The 12,280-nt window shown below is 36.9% G+C and overlaps 1 protein-coding gene across 1 annotated transcript in view; it reads right to left on the bottom strand.

The window, feature by feature from the left end:
- Nucleotides 1-12,280, bottom strand: part of LAMA2 (laminin subunit alpha 2) — a 706,382-nt gene that overhangs the window by 544,116 nt on the left and 149,986 nt on the right. The window lies entirely within an intron of this gene.

The following is a 12,280-nucleotide window of genomic DNA, read 5'->3' as shown; positions in this document are numbered from 1 at the left end:
TTCAGAATTTTCCACAGTTTATTGTGATTCACACAGTCAAAGGCTTTGGCATAGTCAATAAAGCAGAAATAGATGTTTTTCTGGAACTCTCTTGCTTTTTCCATGATCCAGCGGATGTTGGCAATTTGGTCTCTGGTTCCTCTGCCTTTTCTAAAACCAGCTTGAACATCTGGAAGTTCACGGTTCACGTATTGCTGAAGCCTGGCTTGGAGAATTTTGAGCATTACTTTACTAGCGTGTGAGATAAGTGCAATTGTGCAGTAGTTTGAGCATTCCCAAAGAAAGGCATTGCCTTTCTTTGGGATTGGGATGAAAACTGACCTTTTCTAGTCCTGTGGCCACTGCTGAGTTTTCCAAATTTGCTGGCATATTGAGTGCAGTGCTTTCACAGCATCATCTTTCAGGATTTGAAATAGCTCAACTGGAATTCCATCACCTCCACTAGCTTTGTTCGTACTGATGCTTTCTAAGGCCCACTTGACTTCACATTCCAGTTGTCTGGCTCTAGATCCAAGACACTTACTGGCTGGCAATTAACAGGTTAATTTATTTTCCTTATATAGCTTTCCAGTCCTTCCACTTTTTATTTCATAAAAATGAAGAACTTTGACTTAGCATCATATTTAATATGTATGTGTAGTCTTTTGAAGAACTACAAGTGAGTCAGAGAGAAATGCATTTAACATATCAGTAAGTGACCTATTGTGTGGCATGACTCAGATTCATTCCTTAGGATTTAGGCAATGTTTCTTTAGGTGATGATCTAGAATGCTGTTATCCAGTAGAAAAAAGAAGCCTATTTCAAATGTGAATTTTACAAATGAGGAAAATAATTCCCAGAAACTAAGTCACACAGCTGGTTTTCAAACACAATTATTGCAAACCCAAATAAGTTAGAACTAATTTCAGCATTAAAGATCCACCCTGTCTCATTCCCCTTCCTGATCTAAATGAAAATCCTTTTCTCCTATGTCATTCCTGAGATTTGCATCATCTAGTTCTCCTTTTTTCTTCTATATGCACACCACAAGCCAACTTCCATCACAGTTTTACAAGTCCATAATCTATTTCAAATTTTCCATTTTAAGAAAGCACTCCTTCAACCTTCTTATTGTAATTGAAGTCTTGATTTCCTCTGACAATCACACTTGCGTAGATCTCCCTGTGGATCCCTAGAATCGCTGGGAGAGGAAAAACAGTCTCCTTCTGACTTCTAAATGCTACTTATAAATTTGGTCCTCTCACTGTCACTCATAACTTTTTAAAAAGTGAAAACATCCAACTTTTCCAAGTGCTCATCGCTGTTGACTGACTTCATGAAGACCATCAACAAAAACACTGATAACTGATTCACAATAATCCTTATCCTCCAAATCTGCCATTCTTACTAAATAAGTGAACATAAAATAATGAAATGTTTTTGCATAGAAACCAGAAAATATTAATATGGTAGTTTAAGGATAAACTATGCCTTACTGCTAATCTTAATTCTAAGATTTCTGCTGCTGCTGCTGCTAAGTTGCTTTAGTCGTGTCCGACTCTGTGCGACCCCGTCTGGCAGCTCACCAGGTTCCCCCGCCCCTGGGATTCTCCAGGCAAGAACACTGGAGTAGGTTGCCATTTCCTTCTCCAGTGCATGGAAGTGAAAAGTGAAAGTGAAGTTGCTCAGTCGTGTCCAACTCTCAGCGACCCCATGGACTGCAGCCTACCAGGCTCTTCCATCCATGGGATTTTCCAGTCAAGAGTACTGGAGTGGGGTGCCATTGCCTTCTCCGAAGATTTCTGCTTCCAATGAATTATTTTGTCTCCAGCTTAATGTTATGTCCAGAGTACTGGCATCTTACTGTTTACAGATATATCAGATGTTTTGAAAATTCTTTGTCATGACATTATGTTGTCCATCCTACATAGAATGTTTTCCTTTTTTGCATACATGGTCATCTGCTCATTTTGCATGACCCTGCTCAAATATCCACTTTTCTGTGAAAGTGTTTCCTGACTTTCCAACACAGGATTTGTTATTTCCTTCCTGGTATCTACATAGTACTTAGTTTATATTTTATTATAACCCTTATCACACTGACATTTTTAATATCTTTTACAATGGATCTCTAGTATATAACATTACTGAGTACAGGGATAGCACTAGTAGCATATAATAGCACTCAAATTTAAATTTATTGAATGAGAATAAATTCATGTGCTTGTACACTTGTACAATTTTTCTGGAGAGAAATCTGGCAAATAAAACTAATAAACTAATCAGATCCTTGATTTAGTACAAATACAGAACTCTGTTTTAAATAATTCAAGAAACCCAAGCTATTTTAAAAATGCAGTAGACCTCTATCGCTGCTTATTTGTCCAACACCCAGCCTCCATTTCTGTTCTTAGCTAACTGGCATTGTATTCAGTACAAAAGGTATGAAGTACCCTACCATTTGCCAAGGATATGGAAGTCAAGGAGATCTTTCTTTTCCCCTCCCTCTAACAGTTTGGGCAATTTGTGCATGTGATTTTGGCCTTGGGCTCCAACTCTGGAGCACCTGACACATAGAGCTGGGGAGAAAAGGAAAATAAGATCAAAATAGTGCAAAGAAAATAGAACCAGTACGAGTAGGAAAGGAAGTGATGACAGGAATGTCTACAAAGGGACCTGACTAGACTTTTCAAACAGTGAAAAGGAGGGATCACATTGATGTTCATCATCTCCTAAGCCTGGTTTTCAAATCCTTCCAGCAATTGTGCCAGTTCTATGATAGATTTCAAATACATTTCTGCTTAAGTTAAATAGTTTTGGTGATTTCTGTTGCTTGTGATCACGAAGTCAGAGGGATATAAATTTCATATATTAGAGAACAAATTGCCAACATCCGCTGGATCATGGAAAAAGCAAGAGATTCCAGAAAAACATCTATTTCTGCTATACTGACTATGCCAAAGCCTTTGACTGTGTGGATCACAATAAACTGTGGAAAATTCTTCAAGAGATGGGAATTCCAGACCACCTGAACTACCTCTTGAGAAACCTATACGCAGGTCAGGAAGCAACAGTTAGAACTGGACATGGAACAACAGACTGATTCCAAATAGGAAAAGGAGTACATCAAGGCTGTACATTGTCACCCTGCTTATTTAACTTCTATGCAGAGAACATCATGAGAAACGCTGGGCTGGAAGAAGCACAAGCTGGTATCAAGATTGCCGGGAGAAATATCAATAACCTCAGATATGCAGATGACACCACCCTTATGGCAGAAAGTGAAGAGGAACTAAGAAGCCTCTTGATGAAAGTGAAAGAGGAGAGTGAAAAAGCTGGCTTAAAGCTCAACATTCAGAAAACTAAGATCATGGCATCTGGTCCCATCACTTCATGACAAATAGATGGGGAAACAGTGTCAGACTTTATTTTTGGGGCTCCAAAATCACTGCAGATGGTGACTGCAGCCATGAAATTAAAAGATGCTTACTCCTTGGAAGGAAAGTTATGACCAACCTAGACAGCATATTCAAAAGTAGAGACATTACTTTGCCAACAAAAGTCCGTCTAGTCAAGGCTATGGTTTTTCCTGTGGTCATGTATGGATGTGAGAGTTGGACTGTGAAGAAAGCTGAGTGCCGAAGAATTGATGCTTTTGAACTGGAGAAGACTCTTGAGAGTCCCATGGACTGCAAGGAGATCCAACCAGTCCATTCTAAAGGAGATCAGTCCTGGGTGTTCACTGGAAGGACTGATGCTGAAGCTGAAACTCCAGTACTTTGGCCACCTCATGTGAAGAGTTGACTCATTGGAAAAGACTCTGATGCTGGGAGGGATTGGGGGCAAGAGGAGAAGGGGACAACAGAGGATGAGATGGCTGGATGGCATCACCGACTCGATGGATGTGAGTTTGAGTGAACTCCGGGAGTTGGTGATGGACAGGGAGGCCTGGTGTGCTTCGATTCATAGAGTCGCAAAGAGTTGGACACGACTGAGTGACTGAACTGAACTGAAGTCTCCACACACACACACACACACATACAGTGAAGATAGGAAGATTGAGAAAACAACTTTATTAAAAGTAACAGTATGGATAAATACCGGAGAAGGCAATGGCACCCCACTCCAGTACTCTTGCCTGGAGAATCCCATGGACAGAGGAGCCTGGTAGGCTGCAGTCCATGGGGTCACTGGGAGTCGGACACGACTGAGTGACTTCCCTTTCACTTTTCACTTTCATGCATTGGAGAAGGAAATGGCAACCCACTCCAGTGTTCTTGCCAGGAGAATCCCAGGGACGGGGAAGCCTGGTGGGCTGCCGTCTATGGGGTTGCACAGAGTGGGACACGACTGAAGCGACTTAGCAGCAGCATGGATAAATACATATACATAAATATAGTTACTTCATCCAAACATCCTTAGGATTAAGTATGAAACAATGGTAGTGAAAACAATCAACTTTTACAGAAAGACCTAAGGCTGATTCATGATCATCTCCAAGAGTGGCCACAGCATCACTTTAAGTGTTTCCTGGTGAAAGTTTCCTTCCAGGTTGTTTTGTTTCCAACATGCTCTTTGTTTTGATTATCTTTATGTGAAGTTTGGTAAACCAGCATTTTAAAATGACAGTGATCTAATACATATCTTAAAATCTTCCTAATGTAGTTTGGCTAAAAGAAATCCTAAACACATTTTCTAGTTTTCATCAGTTTAAACTAAATGAATATTGTCAAGTAGCTGTCTTCACTGCCTGTGCCTAGCATATTACAATATTTTTTAATTAATATTCACAGATATTGATAAACATATTTATATATTGATATATGTATTTTAATTTCAAATGTTTCTTGTCAACATCTACAGTCCAGCTCATAACAGCCATCATTAATGTAATTGATTACAGACAGTACCTAAGGTTTGCTATGGGAAAGTCATCCAACCAATGAATTCTCTCCAATATATTCAATTTATAAATAACTTTAAAAAAATCATCACATAGTGTTTACAACAACACAATACACATTTCTCCTTCTCTCTCCTCCCCTGTCATCCTAGTCTTGGTTCACAAATTTCTCTTGCTTGCTTATGCTAAGCATCTCTCTCCTCTCAAAAGAATAAGAGAAAACTGTCTGTTTGAATGTTTCTAACTTTCCATTTCAGTCTCTAGGTCTGTGAAGCATTTTTTAAAAATTTCATTCAGGCAAACAGAAATGTTTGCAAGTAATTCAGCATTTGAAAGACAAAAGAGAACCTGCCAATTTAAAATGTTCTAAGACTTGTCAAGGGAAAAAGGAAGATACTTGACGGAAATCCTGAGCTATGTGGGTGTGTAGGATCAGACTGGTATAAAACAAAAATGGGACAAAACAAAGTGTTGCTGAAGAGAATGATTTCCAGCTGTGCACTGCAGGAAGCAACTTAATGCTCTTGATCCATGATGCAGATGAAGAGTTTTATAGAAGTAGAAAATCAGTCCAATTTGAATTAATAGCCATCTAGACAAAACAATGTTTGTAAGCTGGAGGAAAAAAGAATGCTAAATCCAGTTGTTCAGAATTAAAAAAAAAGAGAAAATAAGGGCACTTATTCTAGTCCTACCCAGCCTTTCAAATGTGTCTTAGTTCTCCACTTTTCAGCTTGGGTCTCCAAAAATAAATGGATATTCTTGGAGGCTTAAGGGTTGGTTTAGTCTCCTTTCTACTTTTTTAATCAGAAAAAGTACATTTTCTACTTAGCTCATGTTAAAAATTGTTTACTTTGTTCATTCTAAGCAGATTAAGACGAACATTTAAGTATTTTGAATATCACAGGAAACAAAATAAACCAGATGCAAACACACATACTCCAATGGGTCTTTAGCAAGTTTTGCTTTTAGAATATCAACTCTGTGTACAGATATTCTGGCTAAAATAAGGACTCCACTAGCCATAGTGAACTCAAGTGCCATCTTAGCCTCTTAACTCAACCAAGCGCTATAGGATTTTATTGAATTTCAGACAAAGGATAATCATTGACCTTACTAAGGTAGGAATACATCATCAATTTTCAGTAATCTAAAACAATATACATAAGAAAATAACTGCCACTATGACATGGATTTCTGTTAAGAACACTAACAGATACATTAGGGAGGACATGACATTTCTACCACAATGACTCAAAGTACGGCATTTGTACTCAAAGTTTCTCAAACGCCTCCAAATATATTTTTAAACCAAATCTCTGACTATTGTATGCACAGTAAATTGAAGTTGACCACATTGCATCTCATCAATAAAGATTTCTTGAAATGGATAAATTCATTGAGTTCAGTTCAGTTGCACGGTCATGTCCGACTCTTTACGAACCCATGTACTGCAGCATGCCAGGCCTCCCTGTCCATCACCAACTCCCGGAGTTTACCCAAACGCATGTCCATTGAGTCAGTAATGTCATCCCATTTCATCCTCTGTCGTCCCCTTCTTATCCTCCCTTTACTCTTTCCCAGCATCAGGGTCTTTTCCAATGAGTCCATTCTTGACATCAGGTGGTCAAATATTGGATTTCCAGCTTCAGCATCAGTCCTTGCAATGAATATTCAGGACTAATTTCCTTTAGGATGGACTGGGTGGATCTCCTTGCAGTCCAAGGGACTCTCAAGAGTCATCTCCAACACCACAGCTCAAAAGCATCAATTCTTTGATGCTCAGCTTTCTTTATAGTCCAACTCTCACATCCATATATGACTACTAGAAAAACCATAGCTTTGACTAGATGATCTTTGCTCAGCAAAATATCATCTGTAGGGCTAGACTGAATAGATTCTTTATCTAACTTTAAATTTATATCCCCAAAATACAGGTCCCCACTATTGGCATTTCAATTATTTTTTGAGGACGTGGTGGACACTGCCCTGGCCACAGAATTTCTAGTCCTTTCAATCTGCATAGAAATCTCACCCATTATCCATTTAAAATTAGTATCCATAAACTGCTTTAATTTTTTTTATGCTCCACTTGTAGAAAAATCTGGAATCATCCTAGAGGTTTTCAAAATCACATGATAAAAATAATTATTATAGCTAGGGCATTTATTTAGTATATACTAACATAAGGGTACCCAAAATATTCACTGAGGGGGTGGCAGCTGGGGAGAAATAGACTGTTTCCCTGCTTCCTCCAACCTCACTTCATCAATATCAGCAGAGCATATGTTCATTATCTCCTCTCTTGTCTCCTGCCTGGCTTCCAAAACCAAGCCTATAAACTAGATGTCTCTTTGGCAGGCCTGTCTGCAAATTCAAAATGAGAAGTAAAAACGGTAAAGGAGAAGAAATGCAAAAAACACTTTTAAGTCACTGAAAATTAAATTTAGAGCCTTAAATTGGCAATTACCCAAGCAGAGGTGTGGGATGGTATGGGGAGGGAGGAGGGAGGAGGGTTCAGGATGGGGAACACATGTATACCTGTGGCGGATTCATTTTGATATTTGGCAAAACTAATACAATTATGTAAAGTTTAAAAATAAAATAAAATTTTAAAAAAAGATAGAATAGACTTCAGTAAATCTGGAAATAAAGTGGGGGGAGTGAAAGACAGAGAGGAAGGAAGAAAGGAAGGAAGGAAGGAAAGGAGGGAGGGTAGAGGGAAGAAAGGGAGGAAGAAAGAAAGGAGGGACAATGACCATGTTATAAATGAGAAAGGGGACATAACTACAGACCAGATTTAAAAAAAATTTTTTTAAATGTGACAGTATCTATTTCAATATATTTGGAAATATATATTCTAATCCATTTACAAGCCTAGAAAAATTGAATTATTTTTATGAAAAGTAAAGTATTGAATATGTTTATTCATATTTACCTATATTCTATACATTAAGTAAAAATTTAATCAAGAATATATTAGGAATTTAAATGGGCTAATGAGCAAAGAAAAGATAAAGAAACAAAAGAAAAAAATGTATCTCCAAAAAAATGATTTGATCTATGTAGTTGCTAAAGGTACATTGATAAATTATTGTATTGTTAGAGTGCCATCTTTATCAAATGAAATATATCATTTCACTACACCAAATAAAATACTTTGACTTAAAAAAAAACAAAAACAAATTTTAAAACCTCTGTGTCTGTTGACAATCCAAAGTATAAAAGTGTAACAAATCTCTAAATTAATTGCTATGCAAAGAGCATGAGCTTGTATTTATGTCCCTCAAACAAAAATATCAGAAGAGACTCATGTAAGCTTTGATGCACATAATGACAGTAGGAAAGATGCTGTTCCCCATGGGTCCAGCTCTTTAAGAACTGCTACACAATTTCTTATTTCTAATGATGAAACAGATAGTTTAAAAAAAAAAAAATTGTTCTACATTGTGCTTCCTTTGGCTTAGAAGATCTAGCCAAAAGAAAAAGTCATATTCATTTACTTTGCTCTTTTTTCATTTGTTTTTATCAGTAAGTATTAGAATTTCTCAGGGCTTGATCTTAAATCCTGTTCTTACTTCATTCTCATCCTCAAATAATCTCCAAATAATCCCCAGTAATCTCATCTACTTCTAAGATATTTACATATCATCTGCATAGTCAATAATACCAAAGTTATATCACCAGGCCAGATACGTTTTAAAGTTCCAGGTTTAATTTTCCAAATACCATATTGACACCTCCACTTAGATGTCTCTCACTAGCATCTCAAATTTAATTCACCCAAAGAAGAGCGTGTGATTTCCAGGGTCCAAGCACCACCACCATCCCCCTAATAGCCATCCTGAGTTAGCTATTCCTGAGTTCTCACTAGCTCAACACATTTTATTTTACTCATTCAGTGTCTCATACAGAAAGCTAGGAGTCATTGTTGATGCATTCCATCACCAAACACCATTCTAACTCCAAAATTAATCTCAGACCCATATGTTTCTCCCTAGTGTCAGTACCAAGCCACAGGCATTTTTAACGTCTGGACTTTTGCAATAGCTTCTTAAATGGCTTCTTAAATAGCTCTTGATTACCCTTTGCCTTTCTTCAATCCATTTCAATGAGATGGATTTTCCTACAATGCAAATCTGATCAAGTCACTCCTCTTAAAAGCTTTCATGGGAATACCATTGCATTTAGGTTAAAAATTTTAATTATCCTATTTTATGTAATATTCTTTCATCATATTCAAAGAATATTGCCTTCAGTCGGCTTCTAAAACAAGGCTCTGCTTTTTCTTTCCTCAGGATTTTGCCTAGAAATCCCTGTGCCTTAATTCTCCTCCACTTTTCATACCTTCCTACCTTTCACAAATCTTTCTTCCTTATACCTTAAAGTTTCTGATATCTTTCCTAACAGTTTCTAAACAACTCCCCATTATAATCCCTAATTATGCTGTGTTTTTCCCATGTGTAATTTTACATAGTGATTATTTACCCAAGGTCTATCTCCCTTGCTGGAACTGAAGCTCCATGATGGAAGAAACAAGTTCCTTTGTTTACTCTGTGCCACTGCCATCTCTGAGCCCAGCCATGGCTGGACACACAAAGGTGCTCAAAACATTCTAGAAGGAGACTCATCTTAGAACTTAGGGTATAGTCACATTCTGAAGAAGTGGAGAACTTCCTTGGTCAAAATACAAAAGAATAAAACATGGAAAAAGCAAAACACAACAAAAACAACATACAAAAAATGGATACCTCTCTTTTAATGTTTTAGTGACTTCACAAGATACATAATGTTAGCTTCCAGGGCTAAAGCCATTATTTTCATAAAGTTCGTTGAGTTAACTGTCTTCTTAAATCCATGTCCCTAAGCTCTGGGTAGGTTCTTATTTTCTGTCTCGGAAAATAAACAAACTGTCTTTTGTGTTTTGTGTGAGCCACTGTGAATTCTCTCTGGGATTCAATTGGTTTGGATGATAAATCAGAAGTTAGATTTATTGAATGATGTATTTCCCAATCCATGATGTATTTCCCAGTCCATGTCCATCCTCCTCCAAAAGTCTCCCTACAAAAATAAACCCTTTAGAAGAATATAAATGTTCTAATAAGTACAAAGTTATGCTCTTTGCTGAAACTTTATGCTGTCTCCTCCCTTCCAAATTATACAGGCTCTTAGCCTGATCCATAGGGTGAAGATTTAGAATGAGAGTTGCATGAAAAAACACTTCACAGCTGACTTAAGCATCTAATTCAGTTTTATGCTTTAAAAGCAAATTCTATGCAGTTTCAGTATATCTATGGAAATACTTGTTTTATAGACGATTTTTTTTTCAAAGTGAGATTTGACAGTGTTTATAGCAAAACACTTTGTTCTCCAGCAGCTGTTTGAACACACACATAAATATGCAAAAAACCCCACAAATATTCTGTTTGCTCTTGTAAATACTTGAAGTGAAAAAAATCAGCATTTTACAGTCTTTTAGCATAGTGTTGCTAATAATACTTCATTTACCAAGCGTATATAAACTCAGATATAATGAGGTTTTTTCAATTTTGCTTTTGCCTTTCTACCAGCATTCTTTGACCACTAAACTCTAAGTTCCTTGAGGGCCGAGACCATGATTCACAAAACTTTTTATTCTTAGAGACAACTGGTAAAAATGACATCAAACAAATGCTCAGTTAAGATTCAAATATTAAAGAATCTCATTAATGAATGACATTTGTGAATTGATTTCATCATATCAGTTCTAATTTCTCTTTTAAAATTTTGAAGTATATTTGTTCTAGTTTGATCTAAAACAAAAACAAAACCAAGAACCATGAACTTTCCTTTGTTGCATAGTACTGTTGCATTGTACTGTTAATGTCTGTTTGAGTAATGCAATTCATTGATCATAATAAAAGCGTGGCACTGCAGTGGACACTGGGGTACATGGGTCTCTTTCAATTATGGTTTTCTCAGGGTATGTGCCCAGTAGTGGATTGTTGAGTAATATGGTAGCTCTATTCCTAGGTTTTGAAGGAATCTCCATACTGTTCTCCATAGTGGCTGTATCAATTTACATTCCCACAAGCAACAAAAATAAATAAAATTTTTAAAAAGTGTAGCACTGAATTTTATAAAATATTTTCTCTCTTAACTCTCACAACAAAATTATAAAATAGATAGCATAGGTATTATTTGCTTGAATATATAGATAAAATAATAGAACATGAGTAATGATAGACCATTTCCTAAATATAGAACTTGTATTTTTCAAATCCAATCCCGATTTCTCTTTGACTACATGTAACATATTCATTGAATTTCTCCAACTGTCCAGGCACTCAACGAGGCAGCTAATTTAAGAATGAACTACAAGGCAGCCCTCTCACTTTCACAGAGCTTCAGACTAGTACAAGAAAATTATATAATAGAATTTTTGTATAAGTTATATTAGAAACATTTTCACCTTGGAAACAATAAGTGAAGGACTGGAGAAGTGGGTGACAGCAGGTAGCATGAAGAGAATTTCAGAGATACTCAAAATAAGTCTGGCCAGAGGTCAAGAGGTCAAGCCTAGAGGGTGTCCCAAGGTAAATGTGGATACAAGCCCAGAGAAACCAGAGTCAGTTAACCTTCACCTTAGACAAGTGGGCAAGGACTTGAAATCTGAGTTTGGCGATGAAGCTATTAAAGCTACAGCTCCTAGAGAAGCCCATCTGATTCTGAGCCAGCTACTTTCAAAGGGAAAAACTGTATTTTTTGCTCTAGACGGAGCCTTTCCAATGGGTAAAGGCAAGAAAGCTCTACAATTAGTTGCTCTAGAAATCTGAGGAAAAAGTAACCATTCCATTCCTAAAAATCCACTTACCTTTTTCACAATTTGAAAATTTCTGAAAAGCTACTGTCGAAATATGATCCAAAATAGCTTATCTTGCAGGTTATAAACATTTTTAAAACTTGCCTTTGGTCTTGCATGGGCTTTTCCTCAGTTTTTCTCACAATTATGTGGAAGCATGTCTTGTTTCTTCAGTTATTAGTAGACATTAAGACATCATCCTCACCAACTTTATGTTCTTTAATAATTTCACTTCAGTCACCTTTAAATGTTTTAATTCTCTTTAGAGTCTGCCCCTGCCCCCAAATAAATATAATTATATGTATTTCAAAGATCTTTAAAAAGTATTTTATTGTCACTAGAATCCATGAGTTTGGGTCACAGAGAAGAGAGGAATAGGATTCTGTATAATTTGCTGCAGTTACTGACTATCCACACTGAAACTTACTCAGTTCTCAATCTTGTTTGGCAGTCAAGTGACCAAGAGATGTTAATGGAGTCTAAGATATACACTACTGGCCATGAACAGGAACATTGCTATCAGCATCCAGGGATGATGCATCTTTGGTTTATCATT

Source organism: Bos javanicus, chromosome 9 (genome assembly GCF_032452875.1).
Source record: "Bos javanicus breed banteng chromosome 9, ARS-OSU_banteng_1.0, whole genome shotgun sequence".
Taxonomy (NCBI): domain Eukaryota; kingdom Metazoa; phylum Chordata; class Mammalia; order Artiodactyla; family Bovidae; genus Bos; species Bos javanicus.
The sequence above is the reverse complement of the archived record's forward strand: the minus strand, read 5'-3'. Positions and strand labels throughout refer to the sequence as shown.